The sequence below is a fragment of the Lissotriton vulgaris genome, unplaced genomic scaffold, assembly GCF_964263255.1.
Source record: "Lissotriton vulgaris unplaced genomic scaffold, aLisVul1.2 SCAFFOLD_535, whole genome shotgun sequence".
Classification (NCBI taxonomy): domain Eukaryota; kingdom Metazoa; phylum Chordata; class Amphibia; order Caudata; family Salamandridae; genus Lissotriton; species Lissotriton vulgaris.
In genome coordinates, this window is record NW_028250319.1 from 14,357 (window position 1) to 28,712 (window position 14,356).

A 14,356-nucleotide genomic window follows, 5' to 3' on the forward strand; every position below is an offset into this window, starting at 1 on the left:
TGGACGCACTCCCGCCGGAGCTACGTTCACTCCCTGATTCTCTTTGGGCGACTGGTCCCAATGATGTAGGTCTACTAGAAATTCCACCATATGTAGTAACTTTGAAAGCGAATGTAAAATTTCCAAGAATTCCTCAATATAAAATATCGAGTGAAGGTGAACGTGCACTCTTATTGATTGTGCAAGATTTGATTAAGAAAGATGTGGTTGTAGAAACGCGAGGAAATGTCTGTAACAGTCCTGTCTTATCGATTCTGAAGCGAACTGATCCTACAAAGCCTCCAGTTTATAGGTTTGTCATAGACCTTAGAGAAGTTAATAAGATTGTAATTCCGCAGTTTCCTGTAGTGCCAGACATTACTGCCTTGCTAACATTGATTCCCGCTACAGCCAATTGGTTCTCAGTCATCGACTTGAAGAATGCCTTTTTCAGCATTCCGATAGCCGAGGAAAGCAGAGATATTTTTGGCTTCTGTTTAGGAGGTCGCAGTTTCAGATTTAAACGCGCTCCACAAGGCTACTGTGAAAGTCCATCTATTTACAGTCAAGCTTTAAAAAGCCAGTTAGATTCTTTTGTCCTTCCTCCAGGTTCTGCCCTAGTACAGTACGTAGATGATCTTTTGGTGGCTGCCGATGACAAGGAAACTTGCAAGGCAGCTACAATTTCACTATTGCATCATTTGTCTAATTTGAATCATAAGGTGTCACCTTCCAAAATGCAATATTGCTGCCAAGAAGTAACCTACTTAGGTCATCTCTTGTCAAAGGAGGGAAGGAAGTTGACCCCAGAAAGAATAAAAGCAATTACGCAGATGAGTGTTCCACGCACACAGAGGGAAGTACGTGCCTTTCTAGGTATTACCTCTTACTGTAGGCAATGGATCCCAAATTTTTCACTTTTAGCAAAGCCATTGGTAGCTTTGACTGGGAAAAATGTTCCGAGTCCGGTGCCATGGTCTGATGAATGTCAAAAGAGTTTTGCTGAATTACGAAAAGCTTTGTGTTCAGCTCCTGTATTGGGCACACCTGATTACAGTCTAGAATAGGGCTTTCTCCATATGAGATTGTATTTGGCCGCCCGGCAAATGTCTGGGGTGTGCCAAGGCCTAAACAATTTTGCTCCATTGAATATCCTATGTTGATAGACTACCTTTACGACTTGACTGCTAAATTAAGTCTTATTCATCAACAGGTTTTTGATGCACTACCAAAGCCTCCGGAGAGTCCAGGGCATCAACTGAAACCGGGTGACTTCATTGTGGTCCGGAACTTCGCGAGGACAAAGAATCTTCAGCCTCGCTACATCGGCCCCTTCCAAATCCTACTGGCAACGAGGACAGCTGTACGTGTTGCTGGCCGCAAGCACTGGATCCACGCTTCTCACGTAAAGCGTGTTCCACTGCCGCTGCCCTACGACGACTGGGTGAAGAAGGGAATTGGTGCCTCCGAATCTGAAATAACTCCGAAATTTGTCCCTTTCAGCGATGCCGATTTGATTATTGACACTTTGAAACGTGACTCTCCTCCTGAAAAGACTGCTTTGAACATTGAACATTTGTCTCCAGCATCAAAAGAAACTTTGCCATCTGCGAACTTAAACTCTACAACAACTGCTAGTGATACACTATTTTCCGATCAGACAGTACCAGCAAAGAAGAGATACAACCTTAGAAGCCACAAAACGAACTAATAAAGCAGGCAACTGCATATTGTGATTTTGACATATATATATATATATATATATTGAACTTTTGCTTTTCAGCCAGGAAGTTTGCTATTGTATATTGTTTTTTTTAAAATTGCCTTGCCGTCTGGGTAGCCGTAGGGTCGTGGCTGTGTGCCTAGTTTGAATTTGCAGGGGTCTGACACAAGGTCGATCTTTCTGTTAGTTTTGGGAACTCCCAGGGCTGACAGAGGCATTTTCATCTACGTACACATCATCAGTGGTCGCGAGCGGATTGTAGAAGATGGAACTTCCTGCGCTGCAACGAGAAAATATGATTTACGTTCGCAGAAACAAACTTAATAGAATTCTTCACAGCAAATGTTTCTTGATGCAATGTGCCATTACATTTTTGATTGTTTTAGCAACATTGGTGGGTGGAATTGTCTTTAGCATAAATTTGATTTTTGTGCCAGTTTCTACAGTGCCTCCCCTTGATCCAGCTATTTCTACTGTTTCTTCTATACACTCTTTTCACTCATTTCCAGAACATGAGCAAGCTCGACGCTCAGAATTCATTAATAATACTTTTGTACAGCTCTTGCATCAACACCAACTAGTAGTTAACACTACAGACTGCTGGGTGTGTGGCTTGATACCTCACACTATGGATAAAGGTATTCCCTATTTGGTTTTGCCTTACAGCTATAATGGATCATTTCAGGCCTTCCAAACCATCTTTGCTTATGCCCTTGAAACCTATCCTCCACGTCCACCACGTTCCACTAAATATAACTCTGCCAACAAAGCCTTAGTCCAGGGAATTATTGACATGGTTAAGGACGTCAATAATACTCCATCTTACCCTAGAGACGAATTGCGAGTATATTTAAGTTGGAATACTTCAGAGTATCGCCTTAGTTTAGGAGAAAGCAAGCGTAAAAGCTCAACTCCAATCTGGGTCGTACCTCACCGAGGTCAGGTCTGTCTGCAAGGTAATGGGAGAAATCCGAGAGCTCAGCTAGGGAGAAGTGAGTGCGTAGAGACTTATGTGTTTCCGGCTAACTCCTCCCCTGCCTTCCTCACTGCTAGGGGTACCTACTTCATTTGTCGAGACAGAGCTTATACATGGTTGCCTGCCGACTTCTCAGGATCATGTTACATTGCTCGATTGTTGCCTCCGACATACACTGCTTCACCGGATTACCACAGAACAAGAGTAGCAAGAGGTGTTTTCAGCAAGGAAGATACCGCTGGTCAGGAAGCTGGAGACTTCTTCAAAGGCTTCCTTCCATTCTGGGGGCCTATGGCCAATAGTAGAAACATACGTCAGCTATCACGGGTAGTTGAATCTACTATTACCGAAACTGCTGGTGCCCTTAGCAATCTGACAGCTGAGCTTCAGGCGGATAGGCTCATGACATTACAGAACCGTATGGTTCTAGATGTTATACTTGCAGATCGAGGTGGGGTATGCAGAATGATCCAATCGAGCTGCTGTGTCTTTATTCCTAATAATGCTCCAACAGTTTACGAGGCGATCTCTAAGTTGCACAAGATTTCGGACTCCATACATGTAGACAAGGGAAACTGGTCCTTCATGGAGTGGGTTTGGACTCTGATTTCAGCGTGGGGATGGAAGGTTCTAATGGTCATTGGTGTCATCTTAGTATTCCTATTCTCATGTTGTCTGATTATCCAGTGTGGTCCTGCTCTGTGTAGTCTTTGTGCTGCAACTTGTCTCAGAAAACCACCTGCGTTTGGAGAAAAGACACGAGAAAGGATGATGATACAACAGCATGTCACTGACCTGATGAACATAGAACTAGATTCAGACATAGATTGAGTAATTGCCTATGTAAGGGCAAAAGGAGGGTCTGAGGTTCCGTGACGGTTCCGTGACGACTTGAACCCGTGTTTTTAAGTTTGTCGGAAATACATAAAAATGGTATCAGTGAACCGCAAATGATCCATTTAGTATATCCTAGTGTTTTCGCTACGCTACGAGCAAGAGCACTCCTTCCACTGACACATTTCTGATATACACATGGCATCCATCTTAGATCGTGGCCGCCATTTTGTGTTTCCTTGCCCTCACATATGCAATAGCCTCTGATCACTTCATTCACTCCACTTTGATTAAGGACACGTAGCCTTAGCCGGAGATTCACCTCTTACGTGACACGTGCACCTTAAACCAGATCACGCTGTAGCTGCATGACTCGACAAAGGCTGCCTCCTCTGCCCGAGGCCAGTCCTGCCAAACTGGTCTTCGTGTCCATTGTACCTGATCATGATTAGGCGGCCGAAGCCGGTAGCCTTGCCCATTTACAACCCACAAACATCTCTTATCCCGCTTTTCTATCTCCTGCACCTGGCTCTACTCCTTTCCTTCTGGGCCTTTATTAGGGGGAGGTAACGAACTTTACGATGAGGCGGTCCGGCTCTTGAATACAATATTGACAAGGGATTGTGATGGACTGGTGGGAACCCCTCTTCGTGATGTTTGGTATCAGATATTATCGACAGTTCCTGTGTAACGCCAAATATTTATTGTTTAGAGACACAAAAGGTTTGGGAATGTACCGACATGTGAAATATTTGCCTAGAGCACAATTTTTAGTATATAAGGAGCAACCCACTTTGTACAAATCGAACAGTCTCCTAGATTCTGCCCGTGTGTAGATTCTGTGACTTCTGTGTCCCTGCAGTAATAAACCTTTGGTCTTTGACGCCACCATCGAGAAGCCCGTGTTTCTGTTCATTTGTGCACCAAGGCAGGTGGAACTCCGGGGTCTTCGGGTGTTGTACCCTGACACCTCTGGACGGAACCAAAAAGTCCAGAACTCCAGCACTGGGGTGAATGTATGACATTATTCTGCATTCTGTCCATCAATTGTTGTTTTTACATTTGTCACCCCGAGTGGGATGGGTATGCTCAGACGTGAGTCCCATGCTCTCCACACCACTGGAGTCAAGCTATCCAGGCTTATGAAGGCTGATAGCCAGAAACCGGTCCTTGGATGCTTGATTCCGGTCCAGGAAAGACATGGCTTGGCAGTTCGTGCTGGACTGTTCCCATGAGGCAAAGGGTCAAGTCTGATTTGCATATGGCCATGTCTGACCTGGGGTGGTGTGCAGTGCATAAAAACGATGGATTTAGGCCCAGATCTCTGCACAGGGGTGAATGTATGACATTGTTCTGCATTCTGTCCATCAATTGTTGTTGTTGCATTTGTCACCCGAGTGGGATGGGTATGCTCAGACGTGAGTCCCATCCTCTCCACACCACTGGAGTCAAGCTATCCAGGCTGATGAAGGCTGATAGCCAGAAACCGGTCCTTGGATGCTTGATTCCGGTCCAGGAAAGACATGGCTTGGCAGTTCGGGCTGGACTGTTCCCACGAGGCACAGGGTCAAGGCTGATTTGCATATGGCCATGTCGGACCTGGGGTGGTGTGGAGTGCAAAAAAACGATGGATTTAGGCCCAGATCTCTGCACTGGGGTGAATGTATGCCATTGTTCTGCATTCTGTCCATCAATTGTTGTTTTTACATTTGTCACCCCGAGTGGGATGGGTATGCTCAGATGTGAGTCCCATGCTCTCCACACCACTGGAGTCAAGCTATCCAGGCTGATGAAGGCTGATAGCCAGAAACCGATCCTTGGATGCTTGATTCCGGTCCAGGAAAGACATGGCTTGACAGTTCGGGCTGGACTGTTCCCATGAGGCACAGGGTCAAGTCTGATTTGCATATGGCCATGTCTGACCTGGGTTGTGTGCAGTGCAAAAAAACGATGGATTTAGGCCCAGATCTCTGCACTGGGGTGAATGTATGACATTGTTCTGCATTCTGTCCATCAATTGTTGTTTTTGAATTTGTCACCCCGAGTGGGATGGGTATGCCCAGACGTGAGTCCCATGCTCTCCACACCACTGGAGTCAAGTTATCCAGGCTGATGAAGGCTGAAAGCCAGAAACTGGTCCTTGGATGCTTGATTCTGGTCCACGAAAGACATGGCTTGGCAGTTCGGGCTGAACTGTTCCCATGAGGCACAGGGTCAAGGCTGATTTGCATATCATTTCTGACCTGGGTTGGTGTGGAGTGCAAAAAAACGATGGATTTAGGCCCAGATCTCTGCACTGGGGTAAATGTATGACATTGTTCTGCATTCTGTCCATCAATTGTTGTTTTTGCATTTGTCACCCCGAGTGGGATGGGTATGCTCAGACTTGAGTCCCATGCTCTCCACACCACTGGATTCAAGCAAGCAGGGCTGAAGACGGCTGGAATGCCAGAAACCGTTCCTCGGAAGCTTGTTTCCTGTCCAGGGAAGGCATGGCTTGGCAGTTCGGGCTGGACTGTGACCATGTGGCACAGGGTGAGACTGATTTGCATATGGCCATCAATTGTTTTTTTTGCATGGGGTTAAGGAAAGGCAGAATGTTGAGCCCTTTACCAGGCTCTCCTGCTGTGTCTAGCTTGAGTCGCTGAGTTTCAGAGTTTCTAGGTGTTTCATCTATAATAGCCTTCACCCTTTGCTAGACCTTTTTGCTTTGCCAATGCTTGTTCTGCTAGTGGCTGCACTGTAGTCTTCCTGTTATCAATGAGCTGTTCTCGAAAGAATAAATCAGTAAAATCTAACCTGTTTTTTACTATGAAGGTGACTCCTTTATTTGAAAGTAAGCATCATCCCTCCAGCTCCAGCTGTACTCATACTACACTGAAGAAGAGGTCCAGTGTCCACATGTTGCCAGGAGTATTTTATGTTTAAGACTATTTGTGACAAGATCTCCATTGGAATTGCTGAAGGCGACCCTAGGGATTCTCTCACGATGTCTATGATGATGTTGGAGGAACACTTCAGTCCTAGGATCTATTAGGTCCGAGCAGTGAATTTTGTTCCGTTCATGGCGTTTGTTGAGCTTTTTGCACTCCGCAGAGCTCGCCGAGTGCAGAAAACTCAGTTTTGCGATGTGCATTGGAGTATTTTCCCCACTCACGATCACAAACTGTAAGTTTGCGATCACGAAAGGTAAGTTGGTGAGCGCATGCTGCAGCTCTAGTAGGAGTTCTACCCGAGAGGCAGGAATACCAGCACAAACTGCAGTTCGCACTGCACTCTGACAATCTTGGAACTTCACAGAGTTTTTTTGTAACTTTGCAAAGTTATGTGTAGCAAAACTATGAGAACTACACCCAGGCCTAGGATCAATGTGGTTATGGAGAGATAACTTTTCACAAGGGTTCAGAACAACACAGTAAAAATGGGCAATTATATAGCATCGCTCAAGAATTTAGCATGCACTTATGAGTTTGGTGAACTAACAGTCAGACTGTTACTAGGATCTGTGATCTTGCTTACAATCTTTCAATTAATAAAAGAAACTCCTTGAAAGCCTGACCAAGACGGATGTGAAAAGCGCAATCAGAAAGATTATTTTAAGCCCTGAAGAAGTCCGGTAACGGACGAAACGCGTCGGCTATTTGCAACTATCAAACAAAAGAAAAGAAAGAATAAAAACTGAATAAAAGAAAGAAAGTCAAAGTCACAACTTTGTGTGTCTTTTGTGAACATTTGGGAAAACTAATACTTTGTTTATCTGTATGTTGGTTTGTAACAACTGTTTTGCAATGGTGCATACATTTTGAAGGGTGCTGTCCAATTTCCAAAATCAGTGAAAGAGTCATGGTGGCACTCTACTCTTAGGAGGTGAGGAAGAAAATACTGCAGGAGTGACCTGGAGGAGGTCTGTGATGGGGGAGAGAGGACCAGAATTCAAACCCTGCATACCTGTTTAGGGAAATAACACTAATTTAAGTGAAATAGAAGTTACTGCGATGGGAGTTATTGTCTTCAGTCAGTTTCACTATTAAATGTACAGTGGAATATAGTGTCCAAGGTCTGCCCCTAGACATTGGATGCTGTCAGAAGAAGAGCAATGAGTGGTCTAGGGATGCTGCAGGGGGTGCTCCACTATCTTCCCAGCTGTTCCCCGTATCCGGCCACTGAAGCGGCTGTTTACCATGTTATGTGGTGCTATGTTTTGTTCGGTTATGTTATGTTGTGTTGTTATGTTATTATAAGTTATGTTATATTATGCTATGCAGTGTTATGTTATGTTATGCTATGCTGTGCTATATTATGTTAGGTTGTGATATGTTATGTAATGTTATGTTATGCAATGCTATGCTGTGCTATGTTATGTTATGCTATGCTAAGCAATGTTATTCTAAGCTATGTTAAGCAGGCATTTTCCATTTGACTGCTCTTTATGTTTTTAACAGCATGCGCGCGGGCCATTTTCCCGCTGTTGCTGAAGTTTTAAAAAACCAGCGGTTCATGACGAGCTCAGCTCGTCATGAGCGTACGACAGGCGTAACTCATGACGAGCTCAGCTCGTCATGAGCGTCGAAGGGGTTAAGGGAGCACTTTGACTACTGCTAGAAACAAGCCTTTGGAACCCTTCTTCAATGACATCCCCTTGATGGCTCAGTATGGGAACTGTCTTAGAGAGAGGTCCCCTCATATTTTCCATGTGTATGTAATGCAATTTACAAAAGAACTTCATGATTGTTTTACTGATATTGCTCTGAGATGAGACGGGAAGGATACAAGTGGTTAATAGATGGTCTATCCAGATGCAAAGCAGAACCTGTAAGTGGGTCACCTTTGAATATACAGAATTTGGCCTGCAAAGCCAAGAATTAGCACGCAAAGGAGCTTACACCAAGAGCTGGTACAGGATAAAAAAAGCTGAAGAGGGTACACTGAACTCCCCTTTATGGAACAAAATACACCTAAAGAGAGAGTGCCCAGCAAGGAGATATTGGACAGCATCAATAGATTGAGTGGGACTTGAGAAACTCGGGGCAGCCACAGGGACATACCATTGTTTTAAACAAACTGTAAAAAAGACAGTTTAAAGACTATTTCTAGTAGAAGATGAGCCGTCACTCACAGAAAGAGTCCACGGATGGTTTGCTGTCCACAGCTATGATAACTCCTCTCCACAACCATACATAGGTGTGGGATTTATTCGAAGGAAGAAAGAAAAATACCTTCATTCCCGATTGGGCATTTTACCATCATTACTGCATCTTCCCCCTTGGAATTGATCCCCGGGTCAGAAAATATGCCGCTTATGTGAAGACGCCAACTAAAGTGTATTACACCTATTGTGTATCTGCAGGGATCTACAGGCTGAACTGCGACAATTACTGATGACACTCCCTGTAAGTAAGGGAATGAGACCCTGTAGACAAGCTGTAAAGGTATGCCTCGGAGATGGAGACATTCAGCTAGCATGTCGCTTTGTTCAATTCATGGAAGCAGTAGGGACAAAAGCTTGGTCGCCAACTGACAGGAATGCTTTATCACTGCATCCAAATGCCAGTTAAAGTGTCACACTACAGCGAAAATCACATTTTCAGGTCTCCCCTCACCAGGACGATACTCGCTCAAGCAGGATAGCCAACACCAACTTACCATTGTCGTTGTTTACAAATTAACCAATCACTGAACAGACTCTCTCTCACCGAGGACTGAGCTTTGTCTTTTAACCCACAGTCCGTGCTTACAATTACTGACAATTGCTTTACCTACGTTAACATAATCTACTAAAGTTTTACAATATTTTTTTTTTAAATCTGTTTTAGATTTTTTAAATCTGTTTTAGTTGCTTCATCGCTTTTTATATGGAAATCATAAAGGTTTTAATTAATCAAGCAAGGGTAAGTCGCTAGCTGCTGAAGCTGAGTTTTCCAAGAAATCGTTGTGGATTTTTGGAACTAGTGGCAGTAGCCTTGACGTATTTGGACTGCATGGGTTATGTCTAAATATGGTTATGATTTCTATGCCTATATAAGGAAATGGTGATTTATACCTATATAAGGGCATGAATCGGGAAAATTACACTAGGGTCCTAAAATTGTAGTGTAGTTCCTATTTTCTCAATAGGCCCTGCGCATTGGAATAACATAAACAGTAGTATGGACGTAGAAGTGCGGATCTTCCAGGTCTCCACTGACTATGCTAAACTTAATTGGGTTTGTTACCAACTAGCTCAGAGGTCACTGGAAACTTTCTTGACGGAATAGGAAGTGATCAGCTTCCCTGGTACAGACAAGAAGGGATTCAGTTTTCCAACAACCGCATAAACATGACAACTTTGCTCCTTAGAATAAGAGTAAATCTCTAGAGTCGTGTGAAACAATAGACAGTTATTTTACTCAGTCAGTTTTGTGCAGATTACTTTCACCAAAGTGCAGAGAATAGAGAGACGGGTGGTTTCAATAAAAAGGTATTATTTATTGAACAGTCTTTCTTCTTGTGCAAGAGAAATGAATTGCCACAATTGCAAGACTAGTTATTATAAAAAGTGCGTACAGTAAAATGAGTATTGTGAAATAATACTGTAAAAGCATTGATATGGTTTCTTAGCCATACAATGGTTTAAAATGAATAAAACATATATACATTCATATATACATTTAGCTAACGTACTCAACTGGTGCTTCTAACTACACCTACCCCAGTGTACATGACCTAAGCCTAATACTTGGGAGGGGAGTAAGTAAGTAGCAGTTTTAGTTAAGTTGGTTTTGCCAAGGTTTGCTTCAAGAATTCTCTCTAAGGGGTTAGTCAACACCATACCTCTGAAATAGAATGTTGGAGGTCTGGTATCTCCTTCCAGGGACTCGATATCCCAGTCACTTGCAAGAGTAGGCTGGAAACGCCGGAGCTGGATTTCTCAGCAGGAGAAAAGACAGCGTCTCTCTCAGCGCGTCAAGGAAGAGGAGGAGGGGCAGCATCCGCGGGCAGCTTGCATCTGCTGGGCTCTGAAGGGGACAGCTTGTTCTGCTCCTATGTTCACCACACCATCGTTCGCTCGTTAGCAGCGATAGCAGTAGCGATAGTGGCAGCCGTGTTAGGATCAGCTGCGTCAGCGTTTGCTTAAGGCAACGTTGGTAATATTTATACCTGAAAGGTGCCTGGTTTGACGTAAGTTTTTGGACATAAGACGTCAATAAAGATGTCACTAGGAAGTGATCGTCTCTCAGTGCTCATTAGAGTTCTATTACTAATCAAAACATAGCAAGCGGGGATTTCCCAGGTTGCTGAGTTTTTATCTTGTTGAAGAACTCGGAGGGTAATATAGGAATCTTAGACAGTGGCTTCTGCTGTGTCATTTGCACTAATGAGCTGCAAAGGAAGTTGCAGAGGAAGCGATTCTGAAATGTGGCTCTGATCGTGTGAGGCCAGAGACGAGTTTCTGAATATTGCATTTGATCGGTTATGCCAATATAGGGGTACAAAGGGATTATAGCCATATAGGGGCATAAGGTCACAATATTGATCAGGGTCCTAGATTAGAACGCGACACCCACTCCACGAATTTATGTCCATCAATTTACTAAAACTATAGCAAAAGATGCATGTGTAACATTACCCACCCCAAAATACATATATGCATTTGAAATGTCGTATTCGTAATACGTGGTAATTTAGGTACTGTACGTCTTTACGCATAGAAATCATTCAAAATTATAGCATATGTAATCAATGAAAGATTTTGCAAAAAAATAACACATGAAATATCTCTTAATACAGAAAAAAGGTGCGAGATAATTTCATCACATATAAATGCATTACAGTAAAATGTGCTATAGGCCCATGTAAAGTTATTATGTCTCTAGATTTACCTAAAAATAGAAGTAGAAGCTTCTGTTCTTTATGAATAGGTCTACTTTAAGCAAAGAATTTTGTGCCAGAAAAAAGTAATTATTAAAAAGTGTTCAATTCAAAAAAATTCTTGTTGAACGGGGGAAATAGAGTTCCAACTCTTTTTAGCAGTTTTTGTTGATCAAAACTGAAGGCTGAATTCAGAGTTCATGGGAACGCTGTGTGTCGGAATGCTTTTCTAAAGTTATTGTTTCTGTTCGGGTGAGAACATCATATCAGACAGGCTCTCAAAGAATTGGTCTACAAAATCAGGTGACAGTTCGACCAAGTTCGATAGTGCTGTAACTTGGCAGGTGTGAGAATGATTGCTGTCATCAAAGTCTGGATCGGCAATGCTCACAGAAGGTCGTACCTGGGTGATGTTGCTTTTATTTTTCGCTCCACTGTTACCACCTAGTCGTAGCACAGAAGTCTCAACGAATGCGGTCAGCAGGATTGGTAGCCGCTGGGGACAACACAATGCGTGAGCAGTTATCGGACTTAGCAAAGTATCGATATCCATTGGTACTGCTGATGGAAGTGCAAGACAGATGTCAAACACGCACTCATCTCCGCATAGCATACATCGAAGCACAGGTAAGATGCAGGATTGCCATATCGGTCTGAATGAAAGAAACCAGGTCATGTTTAGATCTCTCAGCCTGGCCAATCCAAGGACTCTAGTTATTCTGTCCCGGTAGCGGATTGCTAGGATCGTTTCTTCCATCCTCGTAGGAGTCATGTCTGAGCTTTGGCTTGCCATATCGGAGCAGGAGGGTCAAAAATAAAATCCCTGCTACAAGTGCCAAAAATAGAGGTATGCCGCCAAAGACTGAATGGACAAAATTAGGAATGATTCCTAGAATTGCTTTGAATGGTGTTAGCAGTCCTGAAAAAATCGTCTTAAATATGCCTGGGATGCCTGTGGCACTAGACATGTTAAGGAGTTGGCTAAGCATTTCTGTGAAATGCACGGGGCAATTTGTTGATAAAAGGTCATGAATCTCTGTAGCTGTCCTTGCAACTAGGAGATCATACGTCTCTTTTGATGACGTGATGGGCACTGTTGTCTGCAAAAGCACAGACTTCATTCTGCTTAAAGTATCAATTCGTATAGAAGAGAAATTCATACGAGGCCAGATGGGAGTCTCAGTGTCTCCAGGGCCGTTTGGAAACAATGCTTGCATACAGCATTTGACCATGGATGTAACAATTACGAGATAGGCTTTTCCTGGCAAAAGGCCACAACATCTGTGATCCGTTATTAGAATGTAACTCCCATTTGCGAGTTGCATAAAGAAAGGCTCTATCTGCGTTGCAGGTGTGACAAGCTGATTTGTTTATCAGTAAGGTTAAAGATGGAAAACAATGACGTTGTGTTGATTAAACGCCAAGGCACATAGCCTGAAAGAAGATTTTGCAGCGTCCAGCCTAACTGTACAATAGAACACAATTGTGACTGGCCATGCTGTAACATTAGCAAGTCTCTGTCTATTATATCTATGGCAGATGATACAATGCTGTCCAGTGAATATATTCTGGAGGACAGAGTCATTAACCCATTGTCCACAACAGAAAGTGATTTTTCCAAATTAATACGATCAATTTCTCGTATTTTTTCAGCTGTTTCAATTTGTGTGACTTTCCAAGCCTCGTTGTATGCAGCATAGATGCTGGCTGCTATGAAGCGTTTCTGACGCTGTTTGCGTGGTCCCATAATAAAATCGCGCAAATCAGCACCATCTTTAAGTCAAGACAAGTGTTGCTTAATTTCAGCCAGTGTGGATGATTCTAGCCAATCAAGGCACAGCTTCCCTACACTGTATGTTGTTACTATCCCTGGATTTTGTCTCTGGGAGTATCTAGGGTCTTGTCTGGACATTGTTAACCCCTGTGTTTTGTTCAGGAATCTATCTTGACAGTTGTTTGTGTCAGTAGGCCAGATTAACCACTTTTTCCAATCAGGATGTGTTCTGTTTGAATGTAAAATTTTAGATACGTCTATCTCAATATCTGTTGTTGCATTTTCAGGTATTGGCTTTGGAATAGACGGTTTGTTAAGGTCTTTGATCTTAGCTAGGCCAAGACAGGTTGTTTGATGAATTGTTTCATTTAAAAACATAATTTGTTCTGGGATCATGCAGGCTCGAAATAGTGCTTCTAGGCCTTGTACCTGCCACTCTTTTGTACCCCAGATGGTTTTTGTTTCAATTTTATTTTTCCAATAATCAAAACCAAATGTCATAATTTTTTCATAAAATGCTTCTGAATATATCAATTTAGTATTTGTCAGCATTGTTTTCAATCCTGCTTTATCTAACAGTTTATAATAAAACGTTTCTGCATCACTGGTGTTAAACCCTGAGAAGTACTGAAATTTCTCATAGAATGTTTTAGAACTGCTTTTAGGTGGTGTAGCACAATGTTCCCATTGGTTATACTTAAAAACATTTCTAGGCTGTGCAGATTTATGCAAATAATGATCACCATAGTGTGTGTAGCAGAACATCTGCTCATAACTAGACGAACCTTGCAAATAATCATGATCTGTAAATCTTGCTGACATTACTAAATCAGACATCATATTATTAATACTTTCGAAGTCCCAATCATCAGAGAATGTACTAGGTTTTACAAACTCATTTAAGGAAACCTTGAATTGATGAGGATACTTCAGGATTTCGACCGGACCATATATTTCATAGTCAGTTTTCTCCCATACTACCCCACCGGGTATTGGAATGGCTGTGACATTTACTGTTGACAGTTTTCTTTTCTTCACGTGGGAAGATCTGTGTGGTTTGAGGACTAAGTTGATGTTCTGACTTGCTGTGTCCATTGTACTATATTTTCTCTCAATGAATTTTCCCAAACAAAGTACCATGATGAGCCAAAGCAGGAGGAAAAATATACCTAGACCAAACCAGAACTCTAACCATGGAGAAATAAGGTAAATTTCCTTGAGT